Source organism: Apaloderma vittatum, unplaced genomic scaffold (assembly GCF_000703405.1).
Source record: "Apaloderma vittatum isolate BGI_N311 unplaced genomic scaffold, ASM70340v1 scaffold10616, whole genome shotgun sequence".
Classification (NCBI taxonomy): Eukaryota; Metazoa; Chordata; class Aves; order Trogoniformes; family Trogonidae; genus Apaloderma; species Apaloderma vittatum.
Window position 1 is genome coordinate 36,976 of NW_009720033.1, and position 284 is coordinate 37,259.

The 284-nt window shown below is 50.7% G+C and overlaps 1 protein-coding gene across 1 annotated transcript in view; it reads right to left on the bottom strand.

The window, feature by feature from the left end:
* LOC104275035 (A disintegrin and metalloproteinase with thrombospondin motifs 7-like) overlaps positions 1-284 on the bottom strand; it is a gene marked incomplete at its 5' end in the record, with an annotated part of 21,664 nt that overhangs the window by 16,121 nt on the left and 5,259 nt on the right. The gene's annotated exons all lie outside the window — the stretch shown is intronic.

The window sequence follows — 284 nt, forward strand, 5'->3', positions numbered from 1 at the left end:
CCCGCACCAGCGCTCAGCAAAGGCCGGGAGTTTAACCTTGTTTTTCTTAGCCTAAGTGCTCCCATTGTTGCCAAAGCTTTGTTGTTCTTGGAGCTCTGGCGGGAGCAAGGGCATCTTTCCAAAAACCTCTTCATGAATATTGAAACATTTTTGTCAGTAGGTTTTAATTAGGTTACGCAAATCCCAGAAAATGATTTGTGGGCGCCAAGCACGCCAGCGTTCCCGTTAACAGCAGCACTTGGCGGCCGCCGAGCCCAGGATCCCGCCTCACATTTCAACCCGAG